The sequence below is a fragment of the Myodes glareolus genome, chromosome 14, assembly GCF_982192425.1.
Source record: "Myodes glareolus chromosome 14, mMyoGla1.1, whole genome shotgun sequence".
Lineage (NCBI taxonomy): Eukaryota > Metazoa > Chordata > Mammalia > Rodentia > Cricetidae > Myodes > Myodes glareolus.
Genome location: NC_142039.1, coordinates 2,701,049 through 2,725,055, shown reverse-complemented (window position 1 = coordinate 2,725,055; position 24,007 = coordinate 2,701,049). Strand labels below are relative to the sequence as shown.

The following is a 24,007-nucleotide window of genomic DNA, read 5'->3' as shown; positions in this document are numbered from 1 at the left end:
TGTGGTTTTCTGTGATGATCTCCATGTGCTGTACAGAGAGGTGTCTTTGATGAAATATTTATGAAAGATTTAGTTAACATTTAGAATGTAGTAAGGAATTATACTGGTCTAGCAAACTGGTGGTAATAGATTGTTTTCTAACTCCATGAAGCTTGTTAGGTTTCCAGAACAAGGTATAATTGCCCTCCTGTTGAATGGGGCACCCACATGTGAATGCCACGTTAGGGTTAGGTATCCATGTTGGCCATTGTGTTCATTGATATTACAGCTGGGTAGGACTGCTGTTTCCCTTCCTTGGCAGCTTGCCTAGTATTTTCTGGTATCATGGAGGCTAGACACAGGAAAGAGGCTTTCAAGTCAGAGCCAGTTTGAATCATCCAAGTTTTGTGTCCTAGAAACTCACCTTTGACCCCTGAGAGTCAACTAAGGGCTGCATCAGTAGCCTATGTTGTTCTGAGAATCCCCTGAACCACCCTGACCCATGGTGTGAAAGATTTCCTGTGCCTGGTACAGGGGTTATATGACTTTTTAAGGTAAATATATGATTTCTTGAGGCTTCATCAGATAATCTTGATATCATTTGCCCCTTATTCCTTCTCTCTTTGTATTGAAAGAGGTATGTCAGTACCCCTGGCTTTTTATGTGGATCCTGGGGAATCCCAACTTAGTTCATCATATTGTATGACAAGCACATTACTGACAGAGCCATTTCCCTAGATACAAGCAAATGTATATCTTACACAATGTAAATCATTTTCTTTTCACATATAATTAGCACCTATTTAAAGTATAAGATTCTACCCATAGCTTTGTGAATTTCAACGTAAGAGAATGTGCTTGGTTTGAATATATCCTTAAAGATGCATCCACAGATACCACTTGACATTGGAAAATACCATTTTAACTAAAACTTTCATAAATATTTCATATTGCTCCATTATAGTTGTTTGGTGGTAGGTAGCATTTCTTCTTAGACCTACTTTTTCTCATCATAAATACATGGCATGAATATTTCTCAGCCAAGTGTTCTACTGCTGAGCTCTACTCCATCATAAGCATATGCACTAAAAGTCTGTATCTTTATTGTGATAAAGTTCTGGGATGAGAGTTGTTGAACATATACCTCACAGTGAATAGTCTTAATAGTCTTTGAAATCATTAATTCATGGCTTCTGATAGGAATCCAGGATCCTATCACAGGATTAATGGAGACATATAGAGAACAGCAAATGTGAAATGTGTCAAAAACAAAACAAAACATTGTTTAACCTTTGTTGTGCCTGAGTGTCAGTACCTGGGTAGCAGCATATCTTATGTGGACTGCATAGTCCTCATCATGATGCATAGGGGAGTTCTGACTGGTCTACCAGTCCCCAATTTTCAATGCATAAAAATATGGTTTAGGACTGACTAGTGCTGATATCTTACTACCTGGTTTTTCTGGGGTAGAAATAGAAGTAAGGAGAATTAATGTACCCAGAGAGGCGAGAGAGTTAGGAATATTACACAGAATATATATATATATATTTAAAAAAATTGGTTTTAAACTATTTTTATCATGTGTACATGTATATGTGATATGACACACATGTGGAAAACTGAGGACAACTTGTGAGGGTTTGTTCTTCTTCCATCGTGTCGGTTTGGATGATCAAACTCAGGTCATAAGGCTTGGTGGCAAGGATTATTACACTCCAGCCACCTTGCTGGCCTTTTTCAGAGAATTTTACATATTTTTTAACATGTTCTTTGGTAGGGAGGGCAAATACATGTGCCGCTGTTGACGTATGGAGATGAGAGGACAGATGGCAGGAGCTGCTTCTTTCCTTCCACCTCATGGATTCCAGCTAGAAAACTTGTGGTTTTATATCTTAGCAAGAACGAAGTAAAGTAAAATTGTGTGGATGCTTCTGAGCTCAGGGAATTCACATAGTTTCAAATAGAGAAAGTATAAAGATGCATAAGATTAGAGGTGTGTAACTCTCTAGGAAAAGGTGTGTGCTTTGTAGGCTTTACCTTATAGTAACCCTGTATAAGCACAGATCATTGGTTCACAAAAGGATGGATGTTTTATTTTCAAGTGGAAAAAATAAATAGAATATACTATGAAGTGGTTTAATTAAGCTAATAAATATATTGCTCTTAGTTCTCGTGTTGAGAAGGCTTAGTCTTCCTGGTTATCTTCAAATCTATATTATATTGTCATAAACCATAGTGACTGTGACAGCTCTTGCTTCTTAACTACAGAGAAGTTGTACATCTTTACTTGTGAACTAAAAGTTTGCTATAATTGACCCAGTGTGACCTGCCCTCTTCTATCACATTCTGTATTTTAGCTCCTTTTCAAAGTTTTTATCAGATGTAGACTTGATTCTATCTATATTTTATATATTAAGGTTTATCACATACATGATTTTCAGAAATTCTCTACCAACTGGTAGGATTTTCCTCTTCAGTCTTGATTTTTTTTCTTTGCTGTGAAGATATTTTAAGTTTATAATCCTATTTGTTAAGTTTTTCTCATCTGTCTTTTGAACTTGTCCCAAAAAGTTATTGCAAGGCTAGTGACAAGCCACATCTGCCCATTTTCCTCTGGTGTGTATATATAATTTGCAGTCTAAAGTTTAGGTCTTTAATCTAGTTTGAGTTGATTTTTGTGTGTGGTATGAGGTCAAAGTCTCATTTCATCTGTCTACATGGAAACACACATTCAGGTTCCCAACACCTTCTTTCTCAGCTGTGTAATGCTAGGCTCTTTGTTGTAAATATGCTGTGCATTTCATGGACCTTTGTTCATATGTTTAAGGTAAACTGTGTTGTGGGAAGATGGGGCAGGGCTGTCCATCCATTGGAGTGCAGACTAGACCTGTTTTTCTTTCAAGAAGCAAGGGCTTTCTCTCTTCTCTTATCCAGAGGAGATTTAATCTCTATTAATAATTTAGAGAAACAAACATTATTAATGGTTGTGGGAGAAATCCGACTCTAGCTTGTCTCTGCTGATCAAGAGCCAGGACTTCCTTCCTAGAGTTGTCAGTGAGATAAATCTCGACAGCATCGGTAGAGAGATTTGTCTCTAGCAGTTTAAGATGCTTGGTTATCTGTCAGGCACAGATAAGAGGGCTCATAAATAAGCATGCCTACACTTGGGTTCCTAAATTAAGTTTGTTAATGCCTAAAAACTGGTCATAAAAGCTGCTTGCTAATTTTGGGTCAATTAAAAATTGGCATCTTGGTGTGCTTGATGAAATTTATAATTAAGGTGTAAATTTTGGATACACTATAATCTGTTATGTGGTTAAAATATTCCTAAGCAGGGAAAAACATTACAGGTTGTCTAAGGAGCGATAAACTTGCAACTTTTAATTCTTGGGGTTCACTATTGAGAGTGTCCTGATAGAGTGTTAGTTAGGAATGGTGAGTTCATGGCTTGGCTGAATAAATAATTCATACCGTACAAAAGAGGCCTTTTCTCTTCCCCAGTTCCTTTCTCCCCATTATGTTCACTTTCTCTCTTTCAAAGGGCCCCTTTACAGCCCAAGAGCAGCTCTGTGTGAATATGGAAGGGCTTGGGCATGATTTCAACCTCAGGCTTAGCAGAGTCTAGGGGTCATGTCAGAGAATGAAGAATGTCTTCAGTGTGTATTCTGTAGTAGCAATGGAGAAAAATACACCAGTAGAAGTTTGGAGGACCTCAAATCCTCATGATAGAAAAGCACTCAACACTTCTATATACTTCAGTATACCTATTTTTAAAATTGTTTTAAAGATGAGTAAATCACTAGTTCTCTCCTACTTTTTTCAGAAACCTTTTACTACATTAAATGAAATGTCTGGTAGATTGTTGGATTTTAAATTTTCTTTAATTTTAAAAATTCTTTAATCTGTGAGAAATTTGAAGATTTATACTGTTTATGTTGAACTGTAGCTTTTCCTGCTTTTCATTATACTACAGAGTAGGGTTCTGCCATATGCTTTTGTCTGTTCTGTAGCTTGTGACTTTCAGTGATTTGTTGGCACAAGACTCTGCCTTCTAGTTGGATATTTATTGAGGGCAATACTATTGGAGATAATATTTACCCATTATCAGTAAACTTCGCCCTTGGTCTTGGTTGGAAGTATGTAATATCCAAAGCAGCAGTAGAAAGTGAAATTTATGTTTATTAAGTACTTTTCATGGTATAAGATTTTGGGGTTTATTAACAGACATTTAAAGTCAATGAACTATAAACTATCAAAGGGAAATAAATATTTGTGAGTGGGAGTTCTGCTGGTTCTACAATATACCATGCTTCATCAATGTATTTGTCCTTAAGGTTTTAAGTAAGATAAAATAGGATGTTTGGTAGAATTCAATGCTTTATTCTCTATCATATGCTAATTTGTCATATGATGTAGGCTACATGATACAGAATATGTAGGATTCAAAGCTAATATAAGTGCTGTATTTCTATAGAAATAAAATCTGTTACCTATTTTCCCTTTTCTCAAACTTGAAATATTGCTCCTCTTTTCTTAGAACTTAATAATTTTCTCTAATATTAACTTTAGAAATAATAATAATTTCATGGCAGGTGATTTTAAATACTAAATCGTGTTTTGTTTTTTAATTTAAATTAAATGAAACTATCAGCAGGTCTCAAAACTTACTGCTGCATAGAAAGCAACCTTGAAGTTCAGTGACTCAAAACAGCGGTAATTTGCTACTGGAATTTTGAGGGCTGACTACTTGATTCTTCTGCTCTTTGTGTTCTAGCATGGGATGCTTGGAAGGGCAATGGCAAGTGTCTCGTTCCCTAGCTAGTCTTGCGCACAGCACGAAAGGGATTTCAGAGTGCTCCCAAGAAAAAGGCAGACACTGCACCTTGTTTGTTTGTTTGTGTCACTGTGAATTTCTAGTGATGTCCTAACGGGTTTCATGAATAACTACAGCCGACCAACCCCGTGTGCCATGGAAGAGCCTAGAATCACTGATTTCCTGTATGCAGGACAGATTAAAGCCACACTCCAAAAGTTTCCCTGTCCCAGTGACCCACCCTGTGACTTGGTATTCTGACTTTGTGTTCCAAAAGTTGGATGGCTTCTTTTTCCTTTCACAGAACACATCATAGCCCTGGCCCTCAGCATGGGCTGTGCAGGTTCTGTCGGCCATCTTACCAGAGGACACCTGGCTGGAAAGCCCTGTTGGCAGCCTTCATCCTCTGCCTGTGCCTCACAGATCCCAGGGGTTCTGTGGTGTTCAGAGCAGCAAAGGTCTTCACCAGGGTGACCTGTGTGTCCACATCTGAGAAGCTGTACTTTTCAAAGTCTAGATTCTAAAGTTTCCCAGAGATCATTCTGCCCATTTTATTTTCTTTTTCCTTTGGTTAAAACAGGTTCTGTAAATAGTGTAAATCAAGAAATCTGCTTTTTATGGCAAAGACACTGAACAAGAGTAAGTGGATGGTAATAATGTAACTTGCATGTGCTTCAGGCATCCATTGGGGTCTCAGCACATACACAGTAAGACAGTAGTTACAGATATTTTGGTAACACATTGTAATTATCTCAAGTTTTTATTCTTTATACTTACCACTGATATATATTTGTCAATACTTTCTGATAGTTCCAGTCTGAAAAAGTTATATCAACTATATAATTTATAGGTCTTCAAGCATCTGCTAATGCTATATATAACTAGTTACACACTATACCATACAGGCTGTACAAAGCATAGTGGGCTATTTGGTAAAAAGTATTTTAAATACTTGATTGTCTCTTTCTATTTGCCATAATTCTACATTATACAGTATATTCTACTTTCCACTTTCCAGAACAATCTTGGGACTTTATTAAGCAGCCATCCCCACCTCACTCCCAACCTGTCAGCTCCAGAAGTGTTTTTATGATCTATTTTCCAGATCACTCGCCATTTGGATTTAAGATGCTGAGTAATTAAAGATAGTAATTTTCCAGTGGCCAGTTTTTCCTTTTCTCCCCATTCCCATGGTGATGGAAATGAAGCCCAGGGGTTTTGTGCATGCTAAGCTGCAAACACTTTATCAGAGACCTGCCCCTCCACCTCAGCAGTGATAGGTAATAAGGACAGAAACAGGTAACACTTCCTGTGATTAAAATTGTGGAGCTAAAGTTTTCTTTATTAGTCAGCTGTTGTTTGTTCTAGTCTTCTTCCATCCTATAACACTGCAGTTTCGTCTACCAAGTCAGAGTCACAGAAACTGACCTTCTTCAAGAAAGGTAAATACAATTCATGTCCTGATTTGCTCTGGAAAATAATATTGAGAGCTAACTTGGTTTTAAACAATGGCTACAAAAGGCAAAACTAAATAAAATATTACTGTTACAAAAAAAGAAAATTAAAAGAATGGATCTAGGCATAATGAAGAACTTTGGAACCCTACAAGTGATCAGCTGTATATCAGAAAGAGAGGTAGGTGTATGGGATGGAGGGTGGAGGGGAGGCTTGGGTATTTGGGATTTTTCTGTTCTTGCTAGTTTGACACTTAGAAGAGAAACTGAAACAGTTTTGTTTCAGATACTATTCTATGAAGAAACAGTTTTCCATTATGGTAAGAGTTCTGGAAATAGACTCCTAGCTAAACTAAGAGGTTTAGAAGGAAAACATTTTGCAAAGATAGTTTCAAAAATTGTTAGGAGTTGCTGCAGTTTCTTAAGCAGTGGTATTTCTTGTGGTCTGTTTTTATCAGGTACTGCGAGTCAGATCCAGCGAATGCCTAGCGAAGGCATTCCGCCATTAGGGAAATACCAATGAGGCTACAGCAGCGTTTGTGCTCACCTAGTGGTGAGGGCGCCAGTTGTCGTTCTGTCCCACCGCACTGTGGCCATGTGCCATTCAACATTATTATTGCCAACATTCTGGGAAGGATCCTGAAAAAAAGATTTTATGTGTGTTAGTTGCTAATTGTTTTCAAATGTCTTTAAAACATCCTGTGCTGATCATTGTACTAAGCATATTATACCGTTGACAAATACTTGACCCTTGCTTGTATCTTAAAAAAGACTTCAAGAGACAATTTAAAGAAAACTATAAATATTGAAAGACATAAGAAAAGAAGGTAAGGAAGAAATACTGTCTTCATGTATAAAATATGCTGTGTTATAGTTTTACTGTAAGTTCAAGAAGCCATTCACAGTCACCAGAAGAGTTTTTATATGCTTTTCAGTGTTTGCCTCACAAGTTGAGCCATCTGAAACTGAGAATGCAAAACTGGTAACCCTAGGGAAGAGAGTATGTAGGATGTGGGAAGCTAGTGAACTAGTTAGATGAGAGTATTGTGTTTTCTCTTTAACTCAGAAATAAAGAATGACAGCAGTGCATCCAATATCAGCCTAAATGGAGAACAAACTTGAAGTAATCCCACTGAAGTCAGGAATGAGATAGGATTGCCCACTGTCCCCACTTCTTTTCAGTATTGTACTCAGAGCACTAGCTGGAGCACTAAGGCAAAAGAAGGAAATTAAAGGGATGCAAATAGGGAAAGAAAGAGTCATCCATCCTTATTTGCAGATGATGTATTCTACAAAGAGGTCACAAACTCTACCAGAAAACTTGTAGAGCAACTCATACAAACCAGTGGCTTTTCTATATAGCAACAGCAAATGCAGAGGAAGAGTTCCTGAACACTTCAATTCACAATAGCCCCAAAGAAAATAAATGTCTAGGAGTAAGCCTGACTAAGGAGGTTAAGGACTTCTAAACTGAAAACTTTAAGCCTCCAAAGAAAGAGATCAATAAAAAATACCAATAGAACAAAACATGAGTACTTATGACCTCAGATATTAAGAGATGCCAAAAACCTATATTGAAGAAAACAAAGCATCTTCATTAAATAGAAAACTGGATGTTCACATACAGCAGAATGAAATTAGAGCCATTTCTATCACCTTGCATGAAAACTAACTCCAAATGGATCAAAATCCAATTGTGAAACCTGAAACTACTAGAAGAACACCTAGACAGTCTCCATGATATAGGTGTCGGAACACCTAGACAGTCTCCATGATATATGTGTAGGAACATGATATGGGTATAGGAAGAACTTTCTGAGGAAGACTCCATTTGCTCAAGGATTAAGCCTGTCAGTTGAAAAGTGAGACTTCATAAAACTAAAAAGCTTCTATACAGCTAAAGAAAAAAAGAGAATCTTTGTCAGACATTTATCTGACAAGGGATTAATATCCAGAATACATAAAGAACTCAAAAAAATAGTTAAAAAAAAGTTTAAAAAAATGGGCCTAAGATCCAAACTGAGAGTTCCCAGAAGAAACAAAAATGGCTGAGAACTGTCTCAGAAGTGTTCATCATCCCCTGAAATTAGGGGAATGCCAATCAAGCAACTTTAAGGTTTCATCTTACCCTGGTCAGATGGCAAAGATCAACAAAACAAGCAATAACAAATGTTAGAATGGATGTGGCAGAAATGGAACCCTCATTCACTATTGATGGGATAGCAGACTGGTCCAGTCACTTTGGTAATCAGTGTGGGAAATCGTCAACAACTAAAAATTTATCTACAGTGTGACCCAGTTATACCACTCATATGCTTAAGGGCAACATTCTACCCCAAGGATACTGGCTTAGTCATGTTCATTGCTGCTCCTTTCATAAAAGCTAGAAAATACAATTTAAATGTTTTTCAGCAGATGAATGGATATTGAAAATGTTCATAAACACTATTAAATATTATTCAGGTGTAAAGAAAAATGAAATCATGAAATTATAAAGGAAATGGATGGAACTAGGAAAGAGTTTGGTAACCCAGACCCAGAAAGACAAGCATCACATATTCTCTTTTATCTGGGGTTCCTAGCTCCAAATCTGTATAAGTGAGTCTATAATCTAGATTACGTGCAGAAACCAGGAGAGTAAAATGGGGCCATTGCTGAGGGAGGAGTATAGGGGAGTAATAGAAAGGGAAATAGCAGGGTACAAGTGATCTGATCATGGAGATGGGAAAATATGGGGTCTCATTAGGAAGGGGCAGATAAGTACAAAAGAGTGAGGGAGGAGGATAGAATAACAGTAGGGTTCCTGAAAAAGTCATGAGGATTAGCTACCTAAAAATACCTATAACATTTGTAAGTTTGTGTATAAATATGAATATATATAAAGTTTAAATGACATTTTTACATCTGGGTTGACAGTGCTCCCTGTAGGAGCCATAGGCTAACAAACCCCAATATGAGGCATGAGAAACTTTTTGTGAATTGTTGATCAGGGTTTTTCAGAATATTATAAGTAATGCTGTTGCCCTTGTTTGTCTCCTGGAAGTAGAAGGTGAGACCCTATTTAAGAAGACACTGTGTATGTCAGACCCAGGGCCCAGAGGACCCTAGGCTAGGTCTGTCCTGAAAGCCTCCTTATGTAGGACTAACTTACAGGGTATCAAAACTTGCAAAACCATGCAAGTTTCTAAAGCAGGGAAGCAACCAGTAGTCCTGCCTAGCTATTATGCCTGTCGCCATCACAACTAGCTCGGCACAGTAACCCTAAGAGTGGAGTGTGGCATGTAGACCTTGGTGGTGACCCACAGCTATCTATTTGGACTTACAACCTGTTAAGCAAGAGAAAAATCATACCTAGCCAAACCTAGCCAATCACCAGAACTAATGAAGTCATGAATTTGAAGGAAAATCCAGAATTGCCACTTTACTAAGCCAGCAGAACCTTACCTACTTCCTAAATATTTGTCATTATACTTACATATAAGTGTAGTCCTTTATCCTCATGCAGAATCTTCTCTTTGTAATAGACAGAGACCATTGTAGAAAACAGCAACAGATCAAAATGCAGTTGTGGAGCTCAATCCCAACCAGTACATCAACAGCACAACTCCTGCACCTTAGGTTAGGGATCCTTGTGGAAGAGGGGGCAGAAAGATTGTCAGAGCCAGGAAAACAGAGTTTGCTGTGATATTGTGTCTCCTAGAAATGTCAGAAGCTACAGGTATGAAGCTTCACCAGCATGGCTTCCTAAAAAAAGGACTACACCAGTAGACAAGCTACTGTGGAAGGAGAGCTCACGAGCCTTTGACCCTAGCCAGTATCTGGGGAAAGCTGCGAGTGGGAGAAGTAGTCTTCCCCAGGACAGAGCAGGCCACATGGTCATGTAATGCCATATGGCCCTGAAAATAGGCATACAGGTTACATTATACCATCTGAGCAGGTTGTGCTTTTTAGGATTACACACACGTACACACACACACACACACACACACACACACACACAAACACACCATTAAAGAAAAAGAGGCCATGAATTTGAAAGAGATGAAGAAGCTATTTTACACAGTGGTTATAATCTCAAAACATAGAAAGAAATTTTTAATTTTTTTCAGAAGACTAGCAATTTTAGATTCTTTATTTCATTGTTGCTGGCAAACATTATTTTAATTACATATTTGAAGGAGTTTTATTTATTTTTTTAAATTTATTTATTAAAAATCTCCACCTCCCTTTTCCCTCCCCCTCCCCCACTCCCTCCCTCTCCAATCCTAAGAGCAGTCAGGGTTCCCTGCCCCGTGGGAAGTCCAAGGTCCTCCCCTCTCCATCCAGGTCAAGGAAGGTGGGCATCCAAACAAACCAGGCTTCCACAAAGCCAGTCCATGCAGGAGAATCAAAACCCAGTGCCATTGTCCTTGGCTTCTCAGTCAGCCTTCATTGACAGCCACGTTCAGAGAGTCCGGTTTGATCACATGCTTTAATTTTTTTTAAAAAAGCAAGAGAACAGCCGGAACAAGATACAGCTGGTATCAGAACAAAGACACCTCTTCAGACCTAGTGATCTTGAGTACCCAGTAGCCCATGAAGATGCTGATGTCATAGAGGATAATGTGGGTGATAACTGAGCAAAAAGAGGCCAAATTGTTGGGAAGTCTGGTTTTTAAATATTCCTACTAATGACTTAAAATACACAATCATTGTAGGGAAATTTGACAACCTAGGAAATAACAGTATTTTGAAAGTCAGAAATGAAGCATAATAGATTGTATAATTTTCTAAAAAGCAGAATTTGTCATTGCTGGTTCCTTAACAACCAACTCTCCATCATATGAGTCCAATTTAAGTCTAAGTAAAGAGGCTATCAGTTGACTCAGATGATCCTTATTTCTAGCCCTGTCCAAAAATGTCAACATAAAAACTGACCAAAGACCTTATTGTAAGAGGTGGAATTCTTAAACTAAGGCAAACACTTAAAGATATGTACACAGACACAGACATACTGGAAAAAACTCCAGTAGCTTAGGCAGCAATACCAAGAAAAGACATGGGGCTGCCCAAAATTTAAAAAAAAGTAAGTAAGCTTGTAAAGAGACTGCCTGGGAGTGCAGAAAGTCTTCCAGCTCTGTGTCTGACAGACACTGTCTAGAGCACACAAGGAACTAAGAAGCAGTTGATGCTTAAACCCTTAAAACAGTCTAACCAGCAAAGGAGCTAATGAATAGTTTTCAAAAGGTGACCTGTGAACATGAAAAATGTTCAATATCTTTTGTAATTAGGGAACATGTAAAATAAAACTGCAATGAGATTCTAACTCAAGAGAAGTAGAATGACTTTCAGTCTAAGAAGACAGTAACAAATGCTTGGATGGAGGTGGAGAAGGAGCTTACAAAGTATTAATTTTTTAAATTGTGTAATTTCCTCTTTTAAATCCAAAGTAAGAAAAATTGAAACTCACTTGACCCTCTTGTGAGCAATGCGGTTTCCTTTATGGCAGTACCCTTGCCCCTCAAACCTGCTTCTGTCTTGTGTGGTGTTGTTTTAGCTCAGGGTAACAGACTGATCCTTGGCACAGGATGCTTACCGTACTGGGCTTTGTATAATACAGATTCCTGTAATGTATGTCATTCTGATTCCCCTGAAGCATATTGACTACTGGAAGAGAACCTCTTCAACAGCTGGCAGACCTTGTTACATACCGTAGTACCACCAGCAAATAAATGGATGGATGGATAGATGGATGGATGGATAGATGGATGGATGGATATCTGATAGAGTATAATACCTACAATGTGTGCTTTCTTTCCAATGACTCAGTCATAAAAACAAAGTTCAGATAATAGATCATTTACAAAGCAGAAACATTTTTTTAAGCTCTTAAATCTCCTATGAAGATGTTCATTGCATTGTGCCATTTTGACTAAAATATCTTAAACTAATTAACTATATATTTCCTTTCAGTTTTTAGATTTCTGCATATCAATATTAAGTTTCTGGGTCACAAATGGTTTGTATATTTCATTGCCAGCTTAGTTCTTTGACCATTCTCTGACATCTCATTATTTACTTCTCTTTCAACTAAACCTGTTTACTTGTATTTGCACAATACCCTGTTAGTTCTTTGCACAGAACTGGTCTGCTTGTGTGTGTGTGTGTGTGTGTGTGTGTGTGTGTGTGTGTGTGTGTGTGTGTGCTGTGTTCCTCCTTAACTAAGAGTGACAAAGTGAGTGAATGCCTGTGGTTTGAATTGAGATGTTTCAGGATTGTGGTCATACAGAAGATCACACCTGTTAAATCACCTACTGCCATGCTAATTGTCATGTGAAAGCTCGCTTAAAAAAATCTAGGAACACTTTCAGTCTCTGTCACTTTTTTCTTCAGCACTGTACATTGAGCCACCTAGGCTTGCTGCATGCTCGTACCTTGCCCTACTGCCGTAGCATGTCTTCAGACACAGCCTGTGGACATTGTGGTACTGAGAAACTCAGAGTCAGCACCCTACATACATTGAAAATGTGAAGTTAATTTTCATGCTAGACAGTAGAGCCTTTTCTTCAGATAAAATGTGTGGCCTTACTATCTAGAGCATTGATTCGCTGCCTGTGGGTCTCAATCCCATTGCGGTTCAAATGACCCTTTCATAGGGGTTGCCTAAGACCTTCAGAAAACAGATTTTTATATTACCGTCCAAAACATAAATTACAGTTATGAAGAAGCAATGAAATAATTTTATGGTGGGGGTCACCCTAACATGAATTGCATTAAAGAGCCGCAGCATTAGGAAGGTTGAGAACAACTGGTCTAGAGCTTTTTTAGGAGAAAAAGATAAAAGCAGAATCAGATCAAGCACAGCTTCACCTTCATACAGTGCTATAGAATCTCAAATTTCATTTAGAATTTTGTAAAACTTTGTAAATAATATAATTTACTGTCTGAGGATTTATAAAATTAAGCTGAAATTTAAAATTTTTAAATGAAAAAAACTCAGTTTCTTAAAATTAAAAATTTTATACTTCCAGAAATTATAGTGGATTTTTATTTAACTCATCTATCTCTATGTACAGTTCATCTTGAATATATAGCTAGTGTTGTGACATTTCAGTAGGAAAGCAAAACACAGCCTCTACTCTTTAGAGCTGTTTCTTGGTGATGTGAGCCATTGGATCTGGATATATGTTATTAAACTCAACAAAGATTTCCGGGATCAAGATGCCCTCAAATCATGGATGTGATTTTTGATTTAAGACTTCCTTATGTTAAAAGATTACATGATATGGTAATAAAGATTGGTTCAGTCTAACTGAACAAGAATGCCTCCTCTTATCAGAAAGATGATCTTTGTTTTTAATTGAAATTTGACTACAAACACTTGATAGGTGTGTTGGCATTAAATACAACAAAACTTTTTGTTGACTGTTTTTGCGTATTTTACATTATTTGGTTGCCAAAACACATTTGTTGTGCATAATTTAAGGTTATAACTCTAGATTGTTCATTTGAAATCTGACATTTTACTAAGGCCCTGAGGTGCATCAGTAGGTATTAATTTGAGATTTTTTTTGTGTATATGAGTGTGTGTTTCTTTTACTGAAAATAGTTTTTTCCCCCCTCATAATATATCTTGACTATAGTTTCCCCTTCCTCTACTTCTCCCAGTTCCTCCCCACTCTCCATCCAGATCTATAATATAATAAAACAGAAAGTAGCGCATTGGAATTGGACAAAACAAATAGAAGAAAAAGAACTCAAGAGATGGCACATTTAGGAATCCTATAAAAACACTAAGCTGGAAGTCATACACACATATAAATACATGTATATTTACACATGAGAAGGACCTGTTACAGGCCCTGTGCTACCTCAGTCTCTGTGAGTTCATATGTGTTTTGATTATGTTGATTTAGAGACCTTTTTTTTTTCTAGGTATCCTCCATCTCCTCTGGCTCCTATACTCTTTCTGCCTTCTCTTTTGCAGGATTCCCTTATATCACGGGAGGGATTTGATGGGGATTTCCCATTTAGAACTGACTGTTCCATGGTCTCTGGGTCTCTGCATATTCTCTGGTTGTGTATTTTTTTTCATCTGCTGCAGGAGGAAGCCTCTCTGAGGATGGCTGAGCAAGGCATTGATCTATGAGTATAGTAGGTCATTAGGAGTCATTTTATTGCCCTCCCTCCCTTCCCCCCCTCTCAGTAGTATTTGGTTTTCTCCTAGGTCCCTGGGCCATCTTGTCTCCAGTTTCTGGCCATCTGCAGTCTGGTTCTGTCTCGCAGAGTGGGTCTTAAGTCAAATCAGATATTAGTTGGTTACTCCGACAAGCTTTGTGCCACCCTTGTCCTTGCATTTCTTGCAAGGACACCGTTGTCCTTTTAAGGGTTTGGGTTTGGGTTGCTGTTTATGTTTTTCTTTTATTAGAGTACAGAATACTTCCCTGTACCAAAGACACTAAAACATGGGTGAAGGCTCTATGTAGGCACCAGCTCAATTTCTGTTCAATGAGTTTATAGGTATTGTCTTCAGCAGTGGGGCCTTGCTGTCAGTTTATGGAGAGAGACCTATAGCCTTGGCAGCAGCCTGGGTTGTTTGGGGATTCCCATGGGACCTTTTTGACTAACAACTCAATTAGATGTAACCCAGGCCTGGTACTGGAAGGTTTGTTTGGTGACAAGAGATGGCCTGTTCGGGTTCTGTATTCCCCCATTATTTGGTGATTGCCTTCAGATATGTAAATGTAGGCATTTTTAGCTTTAAACTAGTTTGCCATTATTTTCTAGGTATTCTGTGTATTAAACTGTTTTGCCTTTTATTCTCAGTAACAGGACTTTTGACATGTGTGTTAAAAAGGTACTGTGGGAACTGTCTGCTTTGTCCCTCAAATGAACACTGTTAAATCTGAGGACTGTTCCACATGTCCCCACTCCCAAGTCTCTGCTCAGGCTCCTCTCTGCCTTTAATGTCACAGCTTAGTTCTTTGCTACTCTGAATTCTCTGTGACTACTACTAAAGCCACATTTGACAGTCTACCATTTCCTTTCTCCTGAATGTACCAGCATAAAGTAGGAAGTTGCCAGAAAAATAAGAAAGCCTTCGAAGTTTGTCATCTTTGTTACCTGTTTTCTCTCTATAGTCAGTTGATAAGTTTTAATGATACTTTGGATTCCCATCTCTCACTACTGTCAGAATGAGAGTCTATCCAGACACCAGCTGACATAATCTCTGGGAGTACCTTACGAGGTGTTCATGCTGAGAGTGAAGAGAACATCTTTTCAGGTTGGCAGACACCCAGTGTGTGATGATGCAGAAATATCTACAGTTCCTCCACACTTCTGTTTTATGCCACCCTGTCTTCTTTAACTTCAAAGTAGTTTTCCTGCATGTAAAAGTGTTAGTTGTTTTAATGCCTACCAAAGATCTTGGTGACGTCTCTCCTGTTGTCCCTAACTAAAGCTCTTCCTTATGTCTTTCTTGGTTAATACTGCTAACAAAAATCTCTTCTCTATTCTTCTGGTTCACACTGTTTGTTGAACTGAAATAAGCTTTCTGTAGTACCTAAAAACTTGGAAATTTTGAGATTCTAGGAGGACATAATGTGTTGCGCCCCATTCCCTTAACACTGAGCAGAGCTTACCATGTCTAGTAATACTGATACTCGTTTATTTGTAGAATTTTTGCATAAAATGTTTTGCTATTCTCTACCCAAGAAGGGATTAAATAAGCATCTTCAATTCTTTATTGGCTCAGGATCCCCTCATTTCTGTTTTCATGTGCTTCTGAGCAGTGGGCACACTGGGGAATCACGGTGGGCTTCTGGATTGGCCGCATGTGCTTTGGAGAAGGAAGTTAGGTTGTCACTGAACTTCTAAAACTCCAGTTTTGCCAGGTGTGGTGGTTCATGCCTGTAATCCCAATACTCAGAAGGCTGAGGCAAGAGGATTACAGTGAATTCTAGGCCAGCATAGGTGTATATAGAGTGTTCCCAGCCAGCCTTGTCTAGACTGAAACCCTTTCTCAAAACAACAAAACCCACTAGATTTTAAAAGGAAACTTCTGCTTCTTATTGTAGATGATAATATAGTATTGGTATAAACAGTGTGTTGCATATATATTTGTGATCTTTCTATTTAATCTAGTTCTAACATTGAACTAATTCTTTTGAGCTATACACACATATGCATATACCAATATAGACACACAGACATATAAAACACTGAGGTTGTGACTTTGTGACCAAACAGAATGTAAGTAAAATGCCTTATATGCACATGTAGTTTTGGTATCATATGATAATCTTTTGTCTTTTAAAATAATAGATACCAAAATGTTGCATGCCCTGTGGGTTTTTGTAGCCTTTGCTGGTGTAGAGGCTGACCATGGTGAGTGTGGCGTGTATGGCAGCAGTGACTGGTTCAGCACTGCTCTCTGTTCACAGGTGGTTTGGTGATTTTCAATATTGCCTGATGAGTGCTCTTTTGAGACACATGAGACAGAAACATGCTGCACTTCGCTAGAAACGCCTGAGTTACTGCAATGAAGTGGCAATTGAACTAACGGTTGGGCAGCTCTTTTTATTATAACTAAGTCTAAACCAGGGCTTCTTAAACTCCTCATACTCAAGCTCCTTTGCACTCGAGACAGTTTGTGTGACCCCAGGCTAATCAGCATATAAAGTGGCATACAATTCACATACTGGTACTCACAAATACATTTGCAACAGTTCTTTGATGTACTTGTAACTTTTCTTTTATTGATAAAATATGAAAGCAAATATGTATACTAATAAGATAGATGGACTTGTTTATTTTTTCCTACAAATTAAATTCTGATTGAAAATTTGATACTGCAGGACAAAGAACATGTTCATTGTTTTTCCAAGTTGACTGATGTTTTGATTTTGTAATTATCAATGATGAGCCTGCCATTCATATCAGTACCTAATGCAGAATGGCTAAAGTAAGTGTAAGATAACTTCAGAAAATACTGGAAATTCTCTTCTAATCCCAAGCCTGAAAACTCATCAGCAACACAAATAGTAATTTAAAAATTAAACACACTCTTAACATAATGAATTCCAAAGATACGTAATTTTGATACATGGAGAGGGATGGTAGTAGGAGAATATTTCAAAGTCTTTATTTTCTGTAATTAAACCACCGTGCTCGGTAAGAGCAGAAATCTGTGAGCAGTGGCAGCACTGCTGTCTGTACTGTAGACTGGAGTCAGGCAGCATGGAGGGCATCACAAGTATGGCATGTGCAGTGTAAAGTGCATCCAGTGTATGTTGAGAGCCTCAGTGCCATTGTGAGATGCAGCATGAACAAGTGCTGCCTTTGTTACTGTTTGATTTCGAATTAACTTGTGATTGTTGAGCATTCAGAAACTTATTGTTGCTAATTTTTGCAACTCCCACATTGTTATCTGCCCCATCTGGAGTCATAACTCCAGGATCCAGTGTTTAAAGAATTTCTTCTTGTATCTGAACAGTAAAGTCTAAAGACTGTCTCTTGTTGCCCAGGTGCATATATATATATATATAAAGAACAAATATGTCCATTATATTGAGAGATTTTATGTCACCTGAAATAGTGAGATCTTTGTTTTTCCAATGCTTTACATATGTAAAATTTAGATATACATGCATACACACAATAAAATAGGGTACCAAGAGTGAAAGAAATGGATGTGAAGCCATGGAAATTTTAGGGAATTTTATTTCATAAGTCCTTTTTCTCTAACTTTATGGATTATATAACTTTCATCTTCTAAGGCTTATGGGCCATCTGAAAATGTAATAGTAACATGGATGTTAAAATGTTGAAATTTCTAATATTCCTTTCTATGGCATCTTTTTCTTAATTGCAGTAAATGTAGCATGTATTGTTCTTAGGAGTCCTAATTTGATAACTGTGTGACTTTGGCCTAACAATGGCAGGTTTCCAGGTTTGTTTATTTATTTATAAAATGAAGAGATGGTGTCAACCTTTAAAACTGTTGTATATGTATTAGAAACGTTCATCTACATACAAGCACATGCATGTGTAAGCCAGTCTATGAAACTCACCTGCTGATCAATTACATGTAATCACATGCATGTATAAGCTAGTCTGTGGAACTCACCTGCTGAAATAGGAAGTCCTTGTGCTAGCAGCAGTCATGTGTTCCTGATCTTGTTCATTTCAGAGAGACTTGCCAGTTCTGTGCTCTTGTATTAAAAGTGAACTTACAGCCATGATGATTGTGATCATTAGTGTGAATGAGTGTGCTTAGAGCTGCTTCTCTCTGGCTGAAAAGCAGTACTTTGGGTGAGTGGCAGGGGTGGCTCTATGTGCTATCATTTCTTTTGACTAAGGAATTTCTCCTGATCTTCCAGACTTGAGAACATGAATATTTCCAAAGCCATATTCTGTGTTCAGTCACTGTTTACTTTCCAGATTTTATTAAACTAAATAAGAAAATTTAGCTGATATTTTTCACTTCAGAGATGGTTCTCAAATTAGGCTTCTCAAATTGGCTCCATATGTCATCAGTCTGTTCAGAACATTTACATTGGTACAGTGTGCTGTGTGTGAGAGTGTGTGTCTGTGTAAATCCAATCATTCATGCAACATACTTCACACACACGTGTTTCAATGTGCTTGTTTCTGTGGTGGATATCCAGTCATTTGTGCAACATACTTCACACACATGTGCCCCACTGAGTTTTATATTATAAACCCCTTAAGAAAATAACCTTTTTTTTTTGGCAGGTGCATAGCACCTGAGAAGGAAATTTTTTTCTGAATAGTTTGAACCTATTGAGGTTTTTGGGTAGAATGTGCTGTTCTTAATGATAGCAAGCTGTTTGGAGATAAATATTGTTAACTCTATTGAGGTCCTGTGTCTGAAGCTCATTTTTTTTTTGGTTTGGTTCTAAGCTGATTCAACCTATAGCCTTTCTTACATAATATCTATGTAGTAATTTTGGGTTATGATACAGGAACATTGGATGGGTGTGTGGATGTGTGACTGGCTATGTGGGTGGGTATGTGGATGGATTGTAGATGTATGTATGGCTGTGTAAATGAATGTGTGAATAGGTGGATGGATATATGTATGGGTGTGTAGATGAGTGGATGGATGGATGACTATGTCGATGAGTGGATGGATGGATGAATGGATGGGTGGGTGGGTGGAGGGGTGGATGGATGGGTGGGTATGTGGGTGGAGGGATGGATGGATGAGTGTGTGGATTGGTGGATAGATGTATGAATGAGTATAGGGAGGGAGGGAGGGATGGATGGATAGATGGAAGAATGGGTGTGTGCTTGGGTGGATAGATGTGTGGATAGCTGTATGGATGGCTGTGTAGATGGTTTAGTGAATATGTGGCTGGGTGGATGGATGGATGGGTGGATTAATAGATTGGTGAAATGATGGATGGGTAGATATGCATCTGCGTGATTGTTCATAAAACCGGAGATTTGAGGTCTTGTTGCTGTCTAGATATCTGCACTTAATTTTGGATCTACTATAGTTGATATTCAGAAAGTATTTAATCAGCCATTTTTAATGTTAAAAGTATCAAAACAGATTGCACAACTGAGTAATAATAAAGACCAATAATGATCACAGATCATACATGATAAGCAGACTCTCCAAAGAATAGCTACCAATTAAATGGACAGAGGTATGGAATATTATATTATAATTGCAAATAGATAACTATATTATTCTTAATAGTAAGATGGTATTTTCAGTCAACCCAATGTCTGAAATGTAACTTTTAATTTCTTTTATGGTATATAGTACTGCAGGTAGTTGATTGTAACACGAGAGCTGGCTTGGTGGGGTTTCTGTCCCACCCAGTATCCCACAGCCTGCAAGCCCCAAAGAAAATCAACCACACAGATCTCTATAAATTATAAAGCTGATTGGCCCATTAGCTCAGGTTTCTTGTTAACTCTTATAGCTTATATTAACCCATTATTCTCATCTATATTAGCCATGTGGCTTGATACCTTTTTCAGCTGTCAGCTCACATGTTCCTTCTTTGGTGGTCTGGGCAGGAGTGGAGGAAGGAACTTCCTGCTTCTCAGAATTCTCCTGTTCTCTTTCCTCCACCTCTACTTCCTGTCTGGTTTTCCCACCTATACTTCCTGCTGGCCAATCAGCATTTATTTAAAATATGATTGACAGATTGCAGACAATTCTCCTGCACCATTTCCCCCTCTTTTTTTTAACAAAGGAAAATATCCATAGTCCATTATTTGGGAATGTGGGCGTAGTTTTCCAGGCTACTTCCTGCTGATTGGAGTGCTGATAATCGTATGGGGACCTAAAGGAAATTTAGAGTTATAATCAAGTTCTGACTGGAGTATCCTGTGAGTCTCAATCATTTCAGGCAGCAGTCTTCAATCAGTTATGGATGTAGAACTCAGATATCTGGGCCATCTGTTTCTACCAGGGATTTCTTGGGTGGTCTGCCTTGATCAAATCTGATTTTTCTTAGCTCAGAATGAATCCACAGCCTCTCATTTCCTGTGGAAACAAAAACAAAATCTCTTCTCCAAAGTAGCATACCTTTTGACTTCAATTTTGAAGCCAAGGTATTTTCAAAATATCTATCTTGGATTAGTTCAGCCGCATTTATAAACAAATATCTTTTAGCAGCTGTTGCTCCTTCCTCAGCATTCAAACAATTCAAAGAGAGCATAATCGCATACAGTATCAAGATTCTCTGTGTATTTTCCATCTTTATGCGCCTTTATTTTAACCTCTATTTCTCTTATTTTTACTTTTACTTATCTATTTATTTATAAAAATTTCTAATTCCTCCTCTCCTCCCAATACCCTCTCACGCCCCCTACTCCCTCTCCTCCTCCCTCTCCAGTCCTAAGAGCAGTCAGGGTTTCCTGCCCCGTGGGAAGTTCAAGTTCCTCCCCCCTCCCTCGAGGTCTATGAAGGTGAGCATCCAAACATACTAGGATCCCAAAAGCCAGTACATGCAGAGGAAACAAGTCCCAGTGCCATTATCAATGGCTTCTCAGTCAGCCCCCATGTCAGCCACATTCAGAGAATCCGGTTTGATCATATGCTCATTCAGTCCCAGTACAGCTGGCCTTGGTGAGCTCTCCTTAGATCAGTGCCCTTGTATCAGTGGGTGAACGCTCCCCTCGCGATTCTGACTTCCTTGTTCATGTTCTCCCTCCTTCTGCTCCTCATCTGGACCTTGGGGGCTCAGTCCAGTGCTCCAATGTGGGTTTACTTTTACTTTTTGAGACAGGTTATCTGTCTATCTTTGTCCTGGAATAACTCTGTAGACCATGCTGTCCTTGAACTCACAGAGATCTATCTGTTTCTACCTCCCCAGTGCTGGGATTAAAGGTGTCTGCCACCACACCTTGAATTCAGAGGTCTGTCTGCCTCTGCCTCCCAAACTTTGGAATTAAAGGTGTGTGCTACCACACCTTGAAGTCACAGAGGACAATCTACCTCTGCCTCTTGAAGTCACTGAGGTCAATCTACCTCTGCCTCCCAGGCATTGGGATTAAAGATGTGTACTACCACACCCAACTACTCTCTTTCTTTTTAACTTTAAGAACTTAAACTTTTATCCTGCATATATTTTTAATACACTGTAAAACATTTAGGGGTTTCCTTTGTCTTTGAATCTCTCTTTATTGTATATTTCTCTTTTTTTGACTACATGAGTCTTTAATTTGCTAAGCAATATGGAGAGCCATGGCTTTGACTGCTGGATACAGCCCATTCCTTAGCTTTCCAGCCTCATGGCAGAGGTACTAGCTGTAGCCATTTTTATTGCCACAACTCTAAGGCGTTTCAAGGTCCCTGCCAGCAAGCAAGCTGCAACTTTCTGCTCACAGACCACACTCAGTCGGACTGCCTGCCTAAAAGAGTCAGAGTTTGCCCTGGCAGGATGGCCGGCATTTTAAAACAGTGCAGCTTTTTTCCTGCTACGACTGAAAACCAAAAAGCATGCGTTCAGCTTTTCCTCAACACAGTTTAAGTGTTTAGTGGCAGGACCTCTTAAAAGAGCTGCAAAGTTTTGTAGCTAAAGCTGAGTCAGGAAGCCTCTCTTAGATGAGAGTGCTTGCTTGCCTCTAGCAAGCAGAGCAGACCCGAGAAATTGCTGCTACCAAGAAAATATGCTTTATTCTTTCCCAAGCTTTCTCAGGCTTTCTGTGGATTCAGTTATCCATGTCTGGGCGGCGCCATTTGTAACACGAGGGCCAGCTTGTTGGGGTTACTGTCCTGCCCAGTATCCCACAGCCGGCAAGCTCCAAAGAAAATCAACCATACAGATCTCTATAAATTATAAAGCTGATTGGCCTATTAGCTCAGGTTTCTTGTTAACTCTTATAGCTTATATTAACCCATTATTCTCATCTGTGTTAGCCATGTGGCTTGGTACCTTTTTCAGCTGTCAGCTCACATGTTCCTTCTTTGGTGATCTGGGCAGGAATGGAGGAGGGAGCTTCCTGCTTCCTACAATACTCCTGTTCTCTTTTCTCCACCTCTACTTCCTGTCTGGTTTTCCCACCTATACTTCCTGCCTGGCCAATCAGCATTTATTTAAAATATGATTGACAGATTACAGACAATTCTCCCGCACCAGTTGATGACTCAGTGAGTGTTTGTAAAATGAATGTTACAGTCAGGCAGTTTGAAGACATAGTTAGCTTAGGTGAAGGCAATGTTTGGTGGCATTTAACTTTGTGACTTAATAATTTATTGTATCAGCAAATAAATACCATCTTTATTATATGTTTGGGATGATTGTGAGGACATTCAAGGGAGAGACTGAAACTTAGTTAAACCCATTATATGAAGATATTACAAGTTTCAGTTTGGGGTCATAGCATTTCTTCTCAAATATAATATGATCTCTTAAAAAGAGATAGACCGCATATGCATTTTTTCCAGTTTAGTATCATTGCTCATTATCAGCTGGTGGACATCGGAGTAACTTAATAAAGTTTGGGTAATTTAGTTTTCAGTTTAAATTCTCAACTGAGCTGGCAATTGGCCGAAAATTCCCATCTGAAGAAGGGAGCACCCACATGCATTTTGTGATCTGGTTACTGTCTACTTGACGTAGGAAGGCACCATCAAGAATAATGGAGTGACTAGCATCAAAAGGAGATCAATGGTAAGAATTTTCACTTAACTTATTTGTGCAATTATGTATATAAAGCATATATATTTAAAATAAATTTTAGAGTGTTTCTATTCTAGAACATAAGGTCAAATGTATGTTTTTTACATGTCTGTAATACTTTTTATAAGATACATGTAGGTAACAGTCTTACAAGAGAGTTTATAATGCAGTGTTGAGAAAACTAATAAAAATGTGTAAAAATTAGTTTATATGATTCATGCAAAGTTTAACAAGTTTAGCTTTGTAGTTGTACTTACCTAATTATCTTTAAAATAGCACGTTATAAATATTTCTTGAATAAAGTTAAGTTTTTAAGAATATTTATGCCAAACTGAATTTGTCTCTGTAATTTCTAGATATCTGTATCTCAAAGTATACATCATAGAGTTTGTAATAGTCATTGAATAAGGGCTTCTTTTTGCTCTGATATCAAAATAGTATAAATAAAGGAAAAATGTTTATCTTAAAAATTCTGCTATAGAAGTCAGGTATGGTAGTGCACACCGATAATCTGAGCAGCTCCTGAGACTAAAGCAGAAGAATTGAGAGTTTGAGATCAGCAAACCTCAAAGAGTTTCAGGTAACAAAATTCTGTCCAAAACATTGAACATTGT

General features: G+C 38.2%; 1 protein-coding gene across 5 annotated transcripts in view; it reads left to right on the top strand.

The window, feature by feature from the left end:
- Positions 1-24,007, top strand: part of Zeb1 (zinc finger E-box binding homeobox 1) — a 167,087-nt gene that overhangs the window by 24,739 nt on the left and 118,341 nt on the right. Inside the window, exon 2 of one of the 5 annotated variants that reach the window (XM_085698929.2) lies at positions 23,226-23,384. The exons of the other annotated variants lie outside the window; for them this stretch is intronic. The gene's annotated coding sequence lies outside the window, so the exon portion shown is untranslated. The remainder of the gene's footprint in view (positions 1-23,225; positions 23,385-24,007) is intronic. 5 annotated transcript variants of the gene reach the window in all.